Source organism: Macaca mulatta, chromosome 7 (genome assembly GCF_049350105.2).
Source record: "Macaca mulatta isolate MMU2019108-1 chromosome 7, T2T-MMU8v2.0, whole genome shotgun sequence".
NCBI classification, from domain to species: domain Eukaryota; kingdom Metazoa; phylum Chordata; class Mammalia; order Primates; family Cercopithecidae; genus Macaca; species Macaca mulatta.
Genome location: NC_133412.1, coordinates 6,735,001 through 6,754,036, shown reverse-complemented (window position 1 = coordinate 6,754,036; position 19,036 = coordinate 6,735,001).

The following is a 19,036-nucleotide window of genomic DNA, read 5'->3' as shown; positions in this document are numbered from 1 at the left end:
AAAAGATGAGGATGATCTCAGTTAGGAACACAAACCCAAAAGCAAAATTCAAAGCAAACAGATACCGCAGCGTCAGACTACAGAACACGGAAAGACTTAGCAGGGATTACCACACGGAATCAAGAGTGGCCGAACATTAAGAAATGTAACAATACTAACCAGAGACAATTCAGAGTGTCAATCATTCCATCCCAACTCTCATTCTTAAAAAATAAAATGCCCACACAGGAATACCCACACAGCTGCTAATCTGCTGACAGGCCCCAGGCAAACAAGCCCTGTGAAATCAATAAGCTCCCACCTCAACTACTTAGATAAACAAAAGCAAAATAAACTCAAAGCAAGCATAGGGAAGAAAATAATATAAATATATATATACACATATATAACCACCGCAGCCTCTTCACCAATGCCACTGACCCCACACCCACTGGGCGACAGGGTGGGCGGCCTCGTGAGGCCCACTGTGCTCATCTCACTTCCTCCAGGGAAGCTGCCAAGCGTGTCCTCAAGGCCCTGTCCTGGGTGGCGAAAGCTCTATGTACCGTTCCCAGTGACAGCCAGGGTGTGAGCGTCCCCACTCCCACACGCCACATCGATGACCTTCAGTCCTTTAAGCCCAGCTACCAGCATTGGAATGGCCTCGTCCTCACTGGAGCCTTCAAACAGATAGGACGGCTGTTCCTAAGTCCTGTGAGAGGCCACCTCCTGCTGCATGCTCCCACTCATGCAGGGCAGACGCACCGTGGCCCAGCCGGCCGTAGTTCCCGCGGCTCCCGGTGTACAGCTCCCCCTCCGCAGTGATGGCCGCGCTGTAAGTGCTCCCGCAAGAGATATGCACCCCGTGCATCCCGGCCTGCTTTCCAGAGAAGGCGGAGATCACCTTAGGCTCCTCCAGAGAACTTGGGGAGGAAGGGAATAAACATGAATGCCCTTCTTGGTGTTATTTCTTATTAGTGTTAGCAAAGGAAATTCACTATCCAAATGGAGACCATGAGAGCATCAGGCCAGTTTCACCTTCCAGGTACCTTATAAAATAAGGAAGAGAGAATTTGAACACCTAACACCTCCATGACTTTTTGTTAAGTTGGAACCTGACGCCAAGCATGGTATCCAGTAGAATTACAAAAACAGGGTGAAAGACTTGTACAATAGGCTGGGCACAGTGGCTCACACCTGTAATCCCAGCACTTTGGGAGGCTGCGGTGGGCGGATCACCTGAGGTCAGGAGTTTGAGACCAGCCTGGCTAACGTGGTGAAACCTCATCTCTACTAAAAATACAAAATTAGCTGGGAATGGTGGCGGGCCCCTGTAATCCCAGCCAACTGGAAGGCTGAGGCAGGAGAATCGCTTGAACCCGGGAGGCGGAGGTTGCAGTGAGCTGAGATCATGCCATTGCACTCCAACTGGGGCAACAAGAGCAAAACTCCATCTCAAAAAAAAGAGACTTCTACAGTAAAGTCCACTGCAGCTTTCTTCACAATGGCCCAAAACCACGGTCCATCTGCAACAGAAGGAATTACCCATACACCCAGCAACGCGGCTGGATCTCAGGACATCATGCTACGTGAAAGACGCCAGAAACGAAACACCACACACTGTATGGCTTTGTTTACCTTCAGTTATGACAAAGACAAAATAGTAACAACAGAGGGCAGATCGGAGGTTGTCAGGAACTGGAGGGAGGAAGTGGGCATCAACTCAAAGGGTACAAACAGGGCCCTGGAAGCGATGGGAACGCCCCATGTCTTGATGGTGGTAACTCCCCAGCTGAGGGCACTGGCCAAAACCCATCCAACTCTATACCTGAAACTCAGTCGTCCGGTTGTACGTAAGCCTCAAAGCTGACTGACATTTATAGGTATTTGTTAAATGAATGTGGATAGAATGAAGCCAGCACTCTGCAGTCTATATTTTACAAATGAAAACTATGAGGCAATGGGGATTAGGGTAGAGAAGTCTTACTAGTTGAAGAAATTGCAAAGTTAACAAAATATCCTATTCTTAGGATCCAGAATACGTTCCTATGTTGCATGACATTTTCTTGAGAATCGATAGAAGCCGGGCCTCTCCAAAGGCATGGTTTACTCACTTTGTGACCTGCTAGTTTGCAAAATACACACAGTGGCACAGGCACACACAGTGACAGTCCAATGACTCTACCCTAGTACAACCTCTCCCTTATTCAGCTTAAGTTTCAACTTCCCCAAAAGGTTATCTCCAGCTTCTGCCATCTGCACTGATCTCTCTTCCTTCCTTGAAGTCCTAGAACAAGGGATAAGTTACTCATCCCAGCACTTACTCTGCACTGAGAATTGTTTTACTATGAAATATTTTATACAAAGTCAGTAATACCTAAAGGAAATAAGCAGACACACCACCCTGTCCTGTACCTCAATGCCTTTCAAGTCCTGTGTACCCCATGTCAATCCCAGCCCTTAGGATCCAATGTGAGAGTAACAGCTATAAATTCCACGGAGATCGATCTTTTGTTTTTCACTCATTTTATATTTGTCTGAATCCCTTGCAACACTGTCAGGGTTGGGCTGTGCTGAGCTTGGCATACATGTACCACACGATGCGCATCACTCTGCTTTTCTCCCAGTTTGGGATCTTCCCAGCGGATGCCATTGCCAATGATGCCCTCAACTCCACCCTGTGGTGTGCATGGCCCCTGCCCTCCAGGCTCCTCTCAAGGGACACAAGGGCAGTCATGACTACCCTCATTTCAAGTTCTGCACTGTCCGCTCCCTGCTCAGGGCTCCGGCCTGCATGAAATGGGCTTGCTGGGTTGGTGTGTACATACATCCTTCATTTAAACCTAATGCCAGAGTTCCCTGCACAACAGCAAAGTACAAGAGGGTTCCCACCACTCATGGGGCTGGCTGACCTCCCAATTTTTACAACCTGGCATTTATAACAACTTTATTTCTGTTCTTTCACAATAAAAGGTTCCACCGAATAGGATGATATTACGAAGAAACTGCTGACTTTTGCTCCTGTAAAAATAATCTAATGGTTGAAGGAAAGGGTGACAACCTTATCTATGGGAGACAGGGGGAACTGTTTGTGAAGGAAGGAACAGTGCTGCGGGATTTGTTCTGGCAAACTCCACAGTGGGGATGCGGTTTGAGTAGAGAGAAGGCGGCCAAGGCTGCACGGGGTGGAGAAGAGCAGAAAGGCGGATTCCCGTTGCCTTCCACACATGGGCAGAGAGTTCCTCAGCCATCACCAAGGAGGGGGCATATCACAGTGTCCCGCTCCACCCCAGCGCTGCACGTCGGGGCAGCTGGAAAACACCTGCACACACTCCTGCGCTCCAGCCTGTCGAGGAAATGGTAACATAAAAGAGGAGTGTGTCCCCTGCAGGAATGAACGATACAGACACAGTGTCCCCATGGCCCAGCCATCCACTGTCCCCAAAGCCCAGGAGTACACCTCTCCAGTGGCAGCCAAGGCTACGCAGTGATGACCATCAGAATGGGCAGCAATTTTTACAATGTTTCTGGAGGCAAGGCCTTGGACCAGCGGTGGGGCCTAAAAAAAAGAAAAATAGGAAGAAAAGTCATCATCAGTCCAAGGAAAATGAAATCAGCGCAGCTCTCCTTTATCATGTATCTCTGAGCAAAGCCTGCTCTAACCGGAAGTGGGGCATAAGTCTCTGCGGGCCACGGGGCCGGCTCTCCAGCCCTTCCCACCCAGCACCAACAGAACAGCGGGCAGCCTCCAAGTGCTCCGCGGCAAGACCAGAGCCGATGCAGGGGCCGGGCAGGACCAGAGCCGATGCGGGGGCAGGGCAGGACCAGAGCCGATGCGGGGGCAGGGCAGGACCAGAGCCGATGCGGGGGCAGGGCAGGACCAGAGCGGGAATCTCACGATTAGCAATGAGTTTCACCGTAAGGACTTCCTAACCTTCACAACCCAAATCTTGACAATATTACAGCTGAGACCATTAAACATAATATACAATAAACAGAAGCTTCTCAATCTTCACAAATCAAATGGCCTCAAGAAAGACCAGAGCTTGTGCATCTGCAGTACAGACCCTGCCCGCCAAGGGAACACTGCAGGCACAGTGCCCAGACACTCACCAGTGTGGCACTATTGTAGGCCTGTGTGTGCACCCAGCCATTGTGTGACAGAATCAGGAAGCGCTTCTCTGCACAGGCAATCTGTGTGACTCCCAGCTTGGCCAGGCCTTCGCACTGGATCGGACCAATCACATTGGCATAGTATTTCCATCCTGTTAACCCCCAACCTATGACCTCTTGCAATGATCCCTGTAAGATAAGAAAGTAAATGTTTTCTTTTACAATAGCAAAAGAAAAAAAAAAAAAAAGGCTGGGAGTAACACTGAGATATTATAAGCTAAAAACAAAGCAAATAAAGAGAAAATATGCTGATTCAAAACATCAAAATAGCTGGTACCATGCCGTACTACCTCATTTAACAGGTATGATGAAGCGACTGAACAGGTTAGTTTTCCATTTCCAACACGTTTCATTTTAACAGAGCCCATTAAAAAGTAGTATCAACGCCCTTAAATACTAATATACTTTAAAATGCTCAAATTACATCAGGGTCACCATTTTGTGCTTTAGGAGGCAAAATCCCAAACGACCACACGCGAGGCTGGGAGACCAGCATCCCTGTCGGCAGTGAGAGAAACCAAGTTGTGCAGGAGCAACCTGGTGACAACCAGCCCGCACTAGGTGCATCCCCACCTGCTCATGGGCACAGGCACACACGCGTGCACACATGGAGCACACGTGTTCCAGGGCAGGCCCTGCAGCACTATTTGTGTTTGTTTTATTGTTGTTGTTATTGTTGTTTGAGAAGGAGTTTCACTCTTGTTGCCCAGGCTGGAGTGCAGTGGTGCCATCTCAGCTCACTGAAACTTCCGCCTCCCGGGTTCAAGTGATTCTCCTACTTCAGCTTCCCAAATAGCTGGGATTACAGGCACGTGCCACCATGCCCGGCTAATTTTTGTAGGTTTTAGTAGAGATGGGGTTTCTCCAAGTTGGCCAGGCTGGTCTAAAACTCCCAACCTCAGGTGATCCCACCACCTCGGCCTCCCAAAGTGCTGGGACTACAGGCGTGAGTCACCACACCAGGCCCTCAGTACTATTTGTATAGCAACATTGTGGCAATAAGCCCAAGTGTCCACCAATAAGAGACTCACTAAACAAAGATACATAAAACTCACATCCGCACACTGAATACTAAGTTGCTTTATAAAAACAAAGAGCCACACTCTGATAAAGTACTCCAGTACAAATGGTTAGTAAAAAACACACCACAAGTAATGCAACCTGCTACCACTAGGTACTCATTCCAGAGAACAAGGAGGTTACAGAGGAGACTGGAAAGTCAGAGGGAGCAGGTGGGAAACTGGGTAGAAGGGTGGGCAGGGAAAGCGACAGTGTGTCTCTGCCTAGGTTTGATTTTTGAACCATGTGACTGTATTCCTAATTTTTTTTTTTTTTTTTTTTTTTTTTTGAGACAAAGTGTGGCTCTGTTGCCCAGGCTGGAGTGCAATGGCGGGATCTCAGCTCACTGCAACCTCCACCTCCCGGGTTCAAACCATTCTCCTGCCTCAGCCTCCCGAGTAGCTGGGACTACAGGCGCCCGCCACCACGCCCGGCTAATTTTTTGTATTTTTCGTTGAAATGGGGTTTCACCATGTTCGCCAGGATGGTCTCGATCTCCTGACCTTGTGATCCATCCACCTCGGCCTCCCAAAGTGCTGGGATTACAGGCGTGGGACACTGCATGGGGCCTCCTTTTTTTTAATGACTGTAAAACAAAATAAATACTCTTCATATTAGAAATAAAATGTTAGAAAAATCGATTCAAAACTAAGATTACTGTTATACCCTGGCAAAGTTCACCACCATTCCCAAACGCAATTTTCTCATTGACATAATGAGATACAACAGCATGCATGAGGTCCTCAGCGGGCCTGCACCCTACAGGTGCTCCACACACGCAAATCACTACTATTACCATTACTATTACATGACAGATAGAATATAGAATTATACTGTCACTACCATAACCAGCATTACATACTATGACAGCCCGCCTTCAGAGTATAAAGAAGGCTGTGGAACCCCCTGCAGAAGGTGGGAGGGCCTGGGGCTGTGGCTAACGGGGAGCTCTCTGGGGCGGTGCTACCTGAACCTGGAACCTGGGCCCCCAGGTTGGGTCCCTAGGCCTGTGCACCTCAGCTTGCTCATCACTCACTCTCCACACGGGGAACACCTTCAATTGCAAACACGTTTAAAACCACAAGCCAGCTTCCCCCATCAACACCAGAAAACCAAGTCTCCACACGGGCCCAGGATGAGAACCTAGAGGTGGTACTAGCCACAAAACACACAGAGAACGTGGTTCTTGCACACACCTTATGAGACGTCGGAGCGCTACACAGCGGAGGCAAACAGGGCGTAGCCGGACGGTCTAAATGGCCCATGACGACAACCACGGTCTGTCGCAGATCAGTGGCAAGCTCGCTGTCTTGGGGAAGGGTGAGGTACACCTCAGGAAACTCTCGCTGGGGCTCAGAGGGCCAGACAAAAGCTAGAAAGGAAAAGTAAACACACATTCAGAAATGGTGGGAAAAATTAAAGTAACACAATTAGCCCTTAATAAAATAAAAAACCACTCTTTATATTTTGGTATTTACTCGTGTGGCCCATCAAATGACCATGTCGATGATACAGTTATACTACACATCTATATATTTGTGCAGCATATAAACTGACTGCACAAATGTCTAAATTTGCTGTATACACATCCACAACATTGACGGTGCATGTATACACTTAAGATACCACAGGTTAGTTGAGTCCACACAGATTACCAACACAACCAAACCACCCCGCAGGCCTAGGACCCCTGGAGAAAGGCAGAACCACCTCTGGGGGAACCCAGCGCAGCATCTCAAGCTGGCCTTGAAATCCAAAACCAAAACCTTTACTTTAATCTAAACCTTGCCAGCTCTGGAGAACACCTATTTTCATTTGCAAATTAAATCCTAATTCTAATTCTTCTACAGGCAGAAGAGCCCGACGATTATTCAAGACTGCCAAGTAATAGAAAAATAAACCAAAGCACGATACTGGAATGCCTAAGACTTTCCCGAAAAGACTGGCAAAATCCAACCTGTACTTGACCTGTAAGGACCAGCAGTCCTGAAGGTTCAGGCCCAGGGCCCCGCACACCTGCTCCTCCCTGAGCGCGGCATCCACACCTGTTATGGGGGGAGCTGGTACTCAACAGAGTGACAACTCAGGTGACATGCCCTGCACAGAGCCTAGTACACAGGAAGGGCCAACAAAGCAGGCCACTGTTTTCGTTGTTCTTTTCTGGTATTGATTTAAAAGTGCGTGTTTCAAGCTTGGTTCTGTGCTGACAAGGAAGTCGGTGTTCACTGATTCAAGTCTTCTCCACAAACAAGTGACCTCCCACACCTGTCTCATCTGACTCGCTGCTGTTTCCACCAAATATGCACACAGCAGAGAAAAACACTGCCGTGGACGCGCATGCTGGTCTTACTTAAAAAATAACAAGAATCCAGTGCCACCTAAACACAAAGTTCCATCATGACACTCACGTGCATGTCACCCTCGGAGTGGGGCGTATCCTTCCTGCAAATGATGCTCTGGAACCTTTGCAGCAAGGGCAAAAGCGGGGTGCTGGTGCCCTGGGCAGAATGCTCATTGTCAGTCTCCTGTGCCCCACTGTCCCACAGCTGAAGCAACAACAGGATGGCAGACAACATTTGGCTAAAGGAGAAAAGATATTCATTCCTAGTAAAAACACATTAACTTTTTTTTTTTTCATGGTTAATCAAAAATAAAAGCAAACAGCTATATAGAAGTGAAGAAATACTTGGGATCTGGAAGGAAATGAAAGTAAAGCCGTGCTAATTAAATCACTGAATTGACACTGAGATTTTAGCACACAACATCGCCTTCTGCTGATAGACCAGTTAAGAAGCTCAAAGAGCACGTTTACATGAAAGCTCTAGGATCTTAAATTCATGGAATAAAAACAATTAAATGAGGAAAACTGAAAGAAAAAAAAGAACAGTTCCCAGACTAGAAAACCGAGCATAAAAAAGGAGATGAAGGAAAGGTAAAGAGAGAGCGAGCTCTGGGACGTGGTTCTCTGGTTACAGAGCACCACACATCTGCTGCAGTCACAAACCATTCAGTGAAATGCACACAGTGCTACAGGTATGTGGATACAGACGCACTTCCCCAAAGCGTTCCCAGTCTGCGCCAGCCCTCACCTCAGCGTGCCTCTCTGCACAGCCAGCTCCAGCAGGATGACCAGGGCCAAGTGCTGGTCCTGCAGGGGGACGCTTCTGGTCCTTTGGTGCCTGGCGTTCCGTGAACATCCCTGAAATGAAAGCAGAGGATGCAGGAACAAAGCGACCTCCAGACAGACAGCATGCTTACAATCACACTGCACGTTTCCTACACGCTCCCTCCCAAGGAAGGATGTATTTTTAATATTTAGAATCAAGTTTCTCAGACTTGCTACTCAAATTTATTCAGAGGCTTTAAAGTGTACAACTAGCTTACAAAAATGTATTTCAAGTATTCATTCAGATACTATATTACAGTAGATGACATACTTCAAGTGTGTGAAGCATAAAATAATTTATCTCATTATCCAAAACATGAGAAGAAGAGTATCTAGCTATGTTTTCTAGTTTCCATGTCATGTAAGACTGCAACAGTATCAACATTCTCCTACAGAATTAGAGAAACACTTTCTAAAACCACCTGAGAATCTGGAGGCAAAATGCTATATTTTGCAGAGCTGTATTTCTCCTCTATCAAAAGCAAATAGGAGAAATATTGCTGAATTCTTTTTCTCAGCAAGGAACATCCCTGAGAAAGAGAATGCGCCCTGAAGGTAGGCCTATAAACAGCTCCTTTAGAAGCGTGTGCCGTCTTTTATGGTCGAAGCCGAAGGGATGAAATAAGCCCTGGTCTCCTGTAGCGCTCCCAGGCTTATTAGGACAAGCTCAGACAGGAAACACAAGAACCTCCGAGAAGGGCACTGGGTACCTGGAAGACAGAAATCTTTGCTCTGAAATGAGAAATATGAACGTGACAAGACACAGACATGTAACAGGACACACAGTCCTTCCAAGAGAAAGCACATGGGTCAAGTGTGGTCAGAGGAGGTGGGCGAGTCACTTCGGGTCAGGAGTTGGAGACCAGCTTGGCCAAAATGGCAGAACCTCATCTCTACTAAAAATACAAAAATTAGCCAGGCGTGGTGGTGCACGCCTGTGGTCCCAGCTACTTGGGAGGCTGAGGGAGAATTGCTTGAACCTGGGAGGTGGAGGCTGCAGTGAGCCAAGATTGTGCCACTGCACTCCAGCCTGTCCTGGGTGACAGAGCGAGACTCTGCCTCCAAAAACAAAAAACAAAAAACCAAAAAACTACTACTCAGCAATAATGACACGTGCAATGACCCCCTTGGGAAAATGTCAAGGGGATTATGCTGAGTGAAAAAACTCAATCTTGCTTGAGGCCAGGAGTTCAAGACAAGCCTGGGAACAATAACAAGACCGGGGTCTCTACAAGTACAAAATTAGCTGGGAGTGTTGTCGTGCATCTGTGGTCCCAGCTACTCAGGAAGCCGAAATGAGAGGACTGCTTGAGCCTAGGAGTTTGAGGCTGCAGTGAGCTATGATTATATCACTGCACTCCAGCTTGGGCATCAGGGTGAGACCCTGTCTCCAAAAATTACAATAATAACAATAAAAAATTTAAAAACCAATGTCAAAAAATCACATAATAGACACAGAGAACAGATGAGTGGTTGCCAGCAGTTAGGGTGGGGAGAGAAGACGTGAATGTGGGTATTAAGGACCCTTGTCCATGTACCCTGATTGCAGCGGTGGTCTCAGAAAATCCACACGTGAAAAATTTGCCAAGAAATACACACACCATTGAGAGCATGTAAAACTGGGAAGACCTGATGAAGACAGGCAGACTGTCAGCGTTAACACCCTAGTTGTGGTGACTGTGCCGTAGTTTGCAACTGGCTACCATTGAGGGCAATGGGGCGAACAGTAAAAGGAACCTCGATACTATTTCTTACAACTGTATGTGAATCCACAATTATCTCAAAAAAAGGCTTTTGTTTTTTTAATTTTAGGAATTCTTCCAATTAATGAAAGATATATTCCAATAAATCCATCAACACTATGTCATCACAAAGGAAACAGCACAGAGAAAAACCAGCTGGGCTCTCAGCCGTTTCTGCAGCTGAGGGAACTCAGTTTGATTTGACAAACACACAACAGTGCTTGGAGAATCTGAGCACCTACCGCCCACCCACACATGACACTCTGATTCATGACCATCACAGCCGGTCAGGAAGGAGGGAAAGAACCACGGCACTCCTATTACCAAATGGGTAGAAATCTCATCTGTCACTTGGTTTAATTTACTCTCAAACTGTTTCCAGAAATACAACATGCACAGTCGTCCCTTTGTATCTGCAGGGGATTGGGACCAGGCCTGCCCCACCCTGGCTCCACACCAGACCCTAGGATGCTCAAGACCCCGATATAAAATGGTGTGGTATTTGCATGTAACCTGTGCACATCCTCCTGTGTCATATAAGTCATCTCAGCCAGGCACAGTGGCTCACACCTATACTCCCAACACTTTGGGAGGTTGAGGCGGAAGGGTCGCTTGAGCCCAGGAGTTCAAGACCAGCCCGGGCAACATGGCAAAACCCCATCTACACAAATTAAAAAAAAAAAAAATTGGCCAGGTGTGGTGGCTCATGCTTGTAATCCCAGCACTTTGGGAGGCCGAGGCGGGCGGATCACTTGAGGTCAGGAGTTCAAGATCAGCCTGGCCAAAATGGTGAAACCCTATCTCCCAAAAATTAGCTAGGCGTGGTGGCAGGCACCTGTAATACCAGCTACTTGGGAGGCTGAGGCAGAAGAATCACTTGAACCTGGGAGGTGGAGGTTGCAGTGAGCCGAGATTGTGCCACTGCACTGCAGCCTGGACCGCCGAGTGAGGCTTCATCTCAAAGGAAAGAAAAAAAAAGAAAGAAAACATCTAGGTCCCGGGAGGACAGCTGGAATACAGTCTGGTGGAATCATGCCAGAGCAGGGAGCGGGGTCCGGAGGGCTGGAGTATGGTGTGTCCCCACTCTAGGAAGGAACCAGGAAACGCATCCTGGGTGAAGCAAGAGCAGAGTCCCATTTTGCACCAGGTGAGCACTTATCCTGATATGAGCAACCACATAGAAATTTAATATGTCTCGCGTAGCCTGTTATTTTCCTCAGCAACATGGAAAATGAGAGAACAAACAATTCAGAAGGTTAAGACATGAAATACATTTAACTCAGAAATCCTTCACAGAAAGGTAGGAAATAAATGGGGGAAAAAATCAGCTAATGAAAAGTGAAAATAGGCCAGGTGCGGTGGCTCACACCTGTAATCCCAGCACTTTGGGAGGCCGAGGTGGACGGATCACTTGAGGTCAGGAGTTCGAGACCAGCCTGGCCAACATGGTGAAACCCCATCTCTGCTAAGAATACCAAAATTGGCCGGGCGTGGTGGCAGCCACCTGTAAATCCCAGCAACTCAGGAGGCTGAGGCAGGAGAATTGCTTGAACCCGGGAGGCGGAGGTCATAGTGAGCTGGAATCTCGCCACTATACTCCATGCACTCCAGCCTGTGCAACAGAACAAGACTCCATCTCAAAAAAAAAAAAAAAAAAAAAAGGTAAAATGACCTAACATGTCCTACACAAAGCATCCGGCCTAACAACAAAACATGACCCTTTTCAATCTTCACAACCAACCTGGAAGCAGGCAGGCTTTGCTGTCTCCAGTTTACCAAGGTAGACACCTCAGGGCCCGGAATAGAGAGTAGAACCCAGCCAGGAACACAGCTCGGCTGAGAACACAGGTGCTGGCTCTAAATGCCTGACTGCCCTGTGTGTGTGTGTGTGTGTGTGTGTGTGTGTGTGTGTGGTCACTAACCACAGCTCAGGGGCCAAACCCAGCCCACAGCCTCTTCATGTATGGTCTGAAAGAAAGTATTTTACTTTTGTTCTTTTGAGACAGAGTCTTGGCTCACCACAACCTCCTCCTCCCAGGTTCAAGTGATTCTCCCAGGTTCAAGTGATTCTCCCAAGTTCAAGTGATTCTCGTGCCTCAGCCTCAAGTAGCTGGGATTACAGGCATGCACCACAATGCCTGACTAATTTTTTTTTGTAGTAGAGATGGGATTTCACCATGTTGGCCAGGCTGGTCTCGAACTTCTGACCTCAGGTGATCCACCTGCCTCGGCCTCCCAAAGTGCTGGGATTATTAAGTGTGAACTACCACGCCCGGCCACCGTATTTTATGTTTTAACGATTCAAAAATAATCAAAAGAAAAACAGTATTTTGTGATTTGCACACATTCTGTGAACTTCATCTTTTGGTGTCCATAAATAAAGTTTACAGAATGAACTTCCCCTGCCCACCGATGTAGTATTGTCTGTGGCTGCTTTGGCACTATAGCTTCAAGGGCCCATGGCTATGACAGAGACCATATGGTCCATTGAGGGCTTAAAATATTTACTATCTGGCCCTTTAGAGAAAGCATGCCACCCCTACCCTACATCTGGCTATAAATTTTACAAATAAAAAAATGCAAAATTCTTTAAACTCAGTACACTGGAACACTGGTCATCTCCCTTCTTCAAGATGAAAAGCTTCGACAGTCACCAGGAAGCAGACAAGAACCCCAAGTACACCTCAAGTGTTATTCTCAGGAGCATAAATTACAACACTTTACAACAGCAAAAGCAGGATGAAGTCACTGAAGGCCATGAAAACAATAATTAGCACCACCAGCTCAAAGCCCACATCACATCAGCTTCAATATTTGTCTACTCTTCCTTTCACTACTGTAGGGTTCAAGGTATATATAGAGAAAATTGAACACACATTGCCCAAAAACATTGCTTATAGAATGCTGGAGAGAAGGGAAGGAAGACCTCCCACTGGCCAGGTGTGGTGATCACGCGTGTAATCCCAGCACTTTGAGAGGTCAATGCAGGAGGATCACTTGAACCTAGGAGTTCTAGAGCAGCCTGGCCAACATGGCAAAACCCCGTCTCTACTAAAAATACAAAATTAGGCTGGGTGCAGTACCTCACATCTGTAATCCTAGCACTCTGGGAGGCCGAGGTGAGAGGATCACTTGAGGTCAGGAGTTCGAGACCAGCCTGACCAACATGGTGATACCTCGTCTCTACTAAAAATGTGGCTCACGCCTGTAATCCCAGCACTTTGGGAGGCCGAGGTGGGTGGATCACGAGGTCAGGAGTTCAAGACCAGCCTGACCAACATGGTGACACCCTGTCTCTACGACAAAGTCAAAAATTAGCCGGGAGTGCTGGTGTGCACCTGTAATCCCAGCTACTCAGGAGGCTGAGGCAGAGAATCGCTTGAACCTGGGAGGTGGAGGTTAGTGGTGGCGGGTTCCTGTAATGCCAGCTACTCGGGAGGCTGAGGCAAGAGAATTTTTTGAACCCGGGAGGCAGAAGTTGCAGTGAGCCGAGATCACACCACTGCACTTTAGCCTGGGCGACAGAGCGAGACTGCATCTCAAAAAAAAAAAAAAAAATAGCCAGGTGTGGTGGTGGACACCTGTAATCCCAGCTACTTGGGAGGTTGAGGCAGAATCCCCTGAACTCGGAAGGCAGAGGTTGCAGTGAGCCGAGATGGCACCACTGCATTCCAGCCTGGGCAACACAGTGAGATTCTGTCTCAAACAAAAAAAAAGAATGGAATTTGATATGTATAAATCTACAAATATTTTCTAATGATAAAAAACACACAACATTCCACACTAAAAATAAAAACATTTACTGCATGCCAAAGAAACTCCCTAAAAACCCTAATCAGTTGGGATCTATGTAAAGAACAATTATGCTCTGCTTTCTAACCATGATTTTTACAAGAACAAAGGATGAAAAAAATCATCAAACATGGGCCGGGCATGGAAGCTCACGTCTGTAATACCAGCACTTTGGGAGGCCGAGGTGGGCGGATCATGAGTTCAGGAGTTAAAGACTAGCCTGGCCAATATGGTGAAAGTCCGTCTCCACTACAAATACAAAAATTAGGACCGGGTGCAGTGGCTCACGCCTATAATCCCAGCACTTTGGGAGGCCAAGGCAGGTGGATCACGAGGTCAGGAGATCGAGATCATCCTGGATAACATGGTGAGAGCCCGTCTCTACTAAAAATACAAAAAATTAGCCGGGTGTGGTGGCAGGCGCCTATAGTGCCAGCTACTTGGGAGGCTGAGGCAGGAGAATGGCGTGAACCCGGGAGGCGGAGCTTGCAGTGAGCTGAGATGGTGACACTGCACTCCAGCCTGGGTGACAGAGTGAGACTCTACCTCAAAAAAAAAAAAAAAAAAAAAAAAAATTAGCTGGGCGAGGCAGAGCTAATTTACTGACTAATTTACTAATTACTGACACGTGCAAAAAAAAAAAAAAAAAAAAAAAGGTTGCTGATTCCTGTCAGGGAAGGCACTGTCACATGGACACTGTCAGCCTCAGCATTCAGAGGTCCAGAAAGGGAAAATTTCAAGTCAGATAGAATTCTATACATACACCATTGATTTGGAACCTTCAGCCCTCAAGATCCTAACATCATGACCTCAGTTTCAACACAACTGTCCTTAGTCCTTGTATTGGTTACAAATACAAAACAAACAGCTCAACTGAACTCACTCTTGTCTCTCCAGAAACACAAACACAAGATCTCATAAAATGAGTGAGTTTCTCTCGGCCATAATTACTGCAACTGACTTCTCCAATTTTCCCCTCCACAGTTAACTAAACAGCTCAAATACTATCAGTAACAAATAACAGTCATCATGACATGGTTAGGAGTGTGGCAGATTTCTTATTCAGTAATAATAAATACGAAAAAAATTTTGCCTATTAATAGATCTCAAGGGTAGTGCACTCGCAAGAAACTAATTAAAAGGCAGCCGTGCACAATCTACAAAAACAGCCATAAAGACTGTTACCTTTTTTTTTTTTAGACGGAGTCTCGCTCTGTTGCCCAGGCTGGAGGGCAGTGGTGAGATCTCGGCTCACTGCCAGCTCCGCTGCCTCCCGTGTTCACGCCATTGTCCTGCCTCCGCCTCCCGAGTAGCTGGGACTACAGGCGCCCGCCACCACGCCCGGCTAATTTTTTGTATTTTTAGTAGAGACGGGGTTTCACCGTGTTAGCCAGGATGGTCTCGATCTCCTCACCTCGTGATCCACCCGCCTCGGCCTCCCAAAGTCCTGGGATTACAGGCGTGAGCCCCCGCGCGCGGCCAAGACTGCTACATTTTAAGTTATAGGAGGAAATAAACCAGCTCCTCTAACAGAGGAAGATACAACTAACTTCCCCTTACATGCCCTAAGAAAAACAGCCTTACACGAGAAATTTAAACATGGAAGCAGAAACACGCCAAGAAAAAGACATGGCAAACCCCACCTGTGTATCTGTTTTCAACCATTTGGAGTCAAGGCGAGCCTGGACAGCCAAACAAACATTCAGAGGGCAGCTTTTCTCCAGCGTCCTCCCAGTTCTCAGGCCTGCAAGTAAACACACATGTTTAAGACCTAACGCTTTTTAATAATTTACAAAGTAACTCCCGAAATGTTTAATGCAGAAAAAAGAGAGAGCGAGACAGAACAGCAAGAGGGGAGAGAAGAGCTGGGGGACGGGAGTGAGGGGAGAGAGGGAAACAGGGAAGAGATGGAGGGGAAAGGGAGGTGGGGAAGGGAAAGCCGCCTTCCAAGGTAAGCAGGGTGGGCCGGGTTTCTGCACCACGCTGGCGAGACCTTGAGAACAGACGGTCACAGGAGACCAAGTCACAATGTCATCTGCCCTCAAATGCAAAAGGTACACACACACGACAGGAAACCCACCGTTTTAACGGACACATGAAAGCAGCATTTACCCCACAACAGGGCACGTGCGTGAAACAAATTACTCAAAAACGATCGCCTGCAGAAAAACCCACAGCCACCACCACTTAAGAGATGGAGAGAGGCCCGAGACTGCCCCGCGGGCTATCCGCGCAGGCCCAGGTGCCGCCGCCGCGCCCACCCCTGCCTCCCAGGCTCGGCCGCCCGCCAGCCCCGCCTCCGCCATCGGCTGCCCCGGTGCCCCAGGCCAGGACCTGACACGCAGAGCCGGGCCGCGTGGCCTCGCCGGCGTCTGGACACAGCCTCCCAGCAGCCGCTGGCTCAGCCCGGATCCCCGCGCCTCTAACTGCCCTAGCGGCGGGCGCACGCGACACTCCCGCGCCCCCCCCCCGCCCCCCTGCGTACGGCCAATCGCAACGAGGCTGCTCCGCGGGCGCAGCCAATGGTGAAGACGAGCGCTTCGCAGTCCTCCGGGCTCTCCCGCTTCCCGCAATCCCGCTCATCTTCCTACTTGGAGCTCACCCTCTGAGGCCAGGGTCAAGCGCGGGCGCCGGAAGGCGGGATTTCCGTCGCACTCACCCACGCCCCCACTCCCACGGGAGACTGCCCGGCCCGGAGCGCTCTTAATCACGCGGCGGGTGGTCGCGCTCACAGCAACTGGAGCCATCCAGGGCGCGAGTCGAGTGGCCAGAGCAGCTGCCCTGGGGATGAGAACGGATCTTTGTGTGGTCGGCTGGGGAGTGAAGTTTCCTCCTGTGTGTTCAACTGAATGCAGCCGAAGTCTTGGGCAGATTACGTGGAGCAGCTGTGGAACACTGTGCAGGGAATCCAAGAAGGAACAGACCTCCAGCGACCACAAAACACAATAGAAGAAATATGCAACAATATAGGCTGCGCATGGTGGCTCACGTCTGTAATTTTCAGGGCTTTGGGAGGCCGAAGTGGGAGGATCCCTCAAAGCCAGGAGTTGGAGGATCCCATGTTGCCAGACTGGGCAACATAGCAAGACCCCATCTCAAAAAAAAAAAATTAACAATTTGCCAGGTGTGGTGGTGCACACCTGTGATCCCAGCTGCTCGGGAGGCTGAGGCAGGAGAATCGCCTCAGCCTGGGAGGTCAATGCTACAGTGAGCTGACATCATGCCACTGCACTCCAGCCTGGGCAACAGAGTGACATCCTGCCTCTAAGAAGGAAAAAGGGCATGGTGGTCCCGCCTGTAATCCCAGCACTTTGGGAGGCCAAGGCAGGTGGATTATTTGAGGTCAGGAGTTCAAGATCAGCCTGGCCAACATGGTGAGACCGCTTTTCTACTAAACATACAAAAATTAGCCTGGTGTGGTGGTGCGTGCCTGTAATCCCGGCTACTTGGGAGGTTGAGGCAGGAGGATTGCTTGAACCTGGGAGGCGGAGACTGCAGTGAGCCGAGATTGCACCACTGCACTCCAGCCTGGGGGACAGAGGCTGCACCACTGCAGCCTTGACTTACCGGGTTCACGTGGTTCTCAACCTCAGCCTTGCCAGTAGCTAGGACTGCAGGCACAAGCAACCACGCCTAGCTAATTTTTGTAGTTTTTGTAGAGACCGGGGTTTGCCATGTTGCCCAGGCTGGTGTCGAACTCCTAGGCTCAAGTGATCCGTCCGCCTCTGTCTCCCAAAATGCTGGGATTACAAGTGTGAGCCACTGCACTCAGCTAATAGTAATGAACTTTGAACAGAAGGAAAAGATGTTATTATTAACTTAGTTATGTTTTATCTGTATTTTCTAATTTTTCTAAACATGTAAAGATGAAATTCTATTAAAACTCAGTTAGACCTCAGAACAAAAAAATTAGAGTATAAATATTTATTTTAGTTGTACAAACTTGGTTTCTGGAAAAAGAATGGAATAGATTTTCTGAGAAAAAAATCCACCACTTTGGCCGGGTGCGGTGGCTTACGCCTGTAATCTCAGCACTTTGGGAGGCTGAGGTGGTGGATCACCTGAGTTCAGGAGTTCAAGACCAGCCTGACCAACGTGAAGAAACCCCCGTCTCTATTAAAAATGCGAAAATTAGCCAGGCATGGTTTCAGGCGCCTGTAATCCCAACTACTCAGGAGGCTGAAGCTGTAGAATCGCTTGAACCCAGGAGGCAGAGATTGCAGTGAGCTGAGATCGCACCATTGCACTCCAGCCTGGGTGACGAGCAAAACTCTGTCTCACAAAAAAAGAAAAGCCGACTGGCTGAAAGGATTAAAAAAGAAAATATGATCCATCAATGTGCTATCTACAAGATAAACATTTTAAATTAAAATAAACAGATTGAAAGTAAAAGAATACAAAGATACAACATTTAAATAGTAAGCAAAAAACCCCCGAAGTGGCTGTACTAATATTAAGTGAAATACACTTTAATTTAAAGCAGGGCTGGGCATGGTGGCTCACGCCTGTAATCCCAGCACTTCGGGAGGTGGAGGCAGAGAGATTACTTGAGCCCTGAAGTCAAGATCAGCCTGGGCAACATGGCATAATCCCATTTCTACAAAAAATACAAAAATTAGGCGGGCATGGTGGTGCCCACCTGTGGTCCCAGCTGTTTGGAAGGCTGAGGGGGGAGGATCATGTGAGCTGGGGAGGTCGAGGCTGCAGTGAGCTAAGATCAGGCTCCTGCACTCCAACCTGGGCAACAGAGTGAGACTCTGTCTCAAAATAAAAAAAATAAAAAAGGGTTGAGATGCAAAAAAGGACATCATTTTTTATTTTTTATTTTGTTGGGATGGAGTTTCGCTCTTGTTGCTAAGGCTGGATAGAGTGCAATTGGGTGATCTCGGCTCACTGCGACCTCTGCCTCCTGGGTTCAAGTGATTCTCCTGCCTCAGGCTCCCAAGTAGCTGGCATTACATGTGCATGCCATCACTCCTGGCTAATTTTTGTATTTTTGGTAGAGACGGGGTTTCATCTTGTTGGCCAGGCTGGGTTCGAACTCCTGACCTCAGGTTATCCGCCTGCCTTGGCCTCCCAAAGTGCTGGGATTACAGACGTGAGCCACCGTACTGGCCAAAACCTT